The sequence below is a fragment of the Oryza sativa genome, chromosome 11, assembly GCF_034140825.1.
Source record: "Oryza sativa Japonica Group chromosome 11, ASM3414082v1".
Classification (NCBI taxonomy): Eukaryota; Viridiplantae; Streptophyta; class Magnoliopsida; order Poales; family Poaceae; genus Oryza; species Oryza sativa.
Genome location: NC_089045.1, coordinates 12240573 through 12241406, shown reverse-complemented (window position 1 = coordinate 12241406; position 834 = coordinate 12240573). Strand labels below are relative to the sequence as shown.

General features: G+C 41.6%; 1 long non-coding RNA gene across 1 annotated transcript; it reads left to right on the top strand.

Moving 5' to 3' along the window:
* Positions 1 to 234: 234 nt before the first annotated feature.
* LOC136353866 (uncharacterized) lies at positions 235 to 487 on the top strand. The gene is made up of 2 exons (XR_010737366.1): positions 235 to 326; positions 411 to 487. It is a non-coding gene; the product is annotated as an uncharacterized lncRNA (long non-coding RNA).
* The last annotated feature ends 347 nt before the right edge of the window (positions 488 to 834 follow it).

The window sequence follows — 834 nt, the reverse complement described above, 5'->3', positions numbered from 1 at the left end:
CAAAGGCCGGGTCTATTTCAACCCTTTCCTCTTGAGGTTGCACAAATACACTCCTCGGTTTCACTCTTGTTTTCTTTCCTTGCGGAGACGAAATTGAAGCCTTCACAAACTTTCCGTGGCACGCCACAACCTTGGGTGCTCATCGACGATGCCTAGCCGTCTAGGAGACCTTAGTCCCCAAGAGTAACAAACACAATCGAAGATTTGCTTGCTATGAACTTGAGTGCTCAAAGTATGAAGTGAATCTCAGTAGCTCTCAACTTTTTAATCTCTCAATCCAACTCTTTCCCCTTCTCAAATCCCACTCACAAACAGGCACCATAATGGTAGGAAAATGGGGAAGAATATCTGATATTTTTTTTAGAATTGCTGAAAGGCACAGAGTAAAATGACCATAACTTTTTACTCAGGAGTCCGTTTTTGATGATCTAGGACTCTATGGAAAGCTCACTCAGAGGATTACCGAACTGTTGACAGGAAACATGGCGGCCTAGAACATCTGCTTAACTCTAGTGCAGGTCCAAGGCTAGCCTCGAGTGTGTTAAGGGCGTGCCAACTGGTTTGATTCAACCAACAAGAAAAACAACAAACAGAGTAAGTCAACAGATAGCCGATCAGCCGATAGGCCGATGACGTATCGTTGGCGATCCTAGCCGATATAGTTAGACCAAATCGGCTATGGATTGATATATAAATTAAGCACAAACCCTAAATATGCCTCATCGGCCGTGATATCATCTATTTGGTTTATCAAATCTATTTTAGACAATACTATAGAAATAACCGATGGAACAATATTCAGAGCAAGATAGATAAATAAAGATAATAATACTC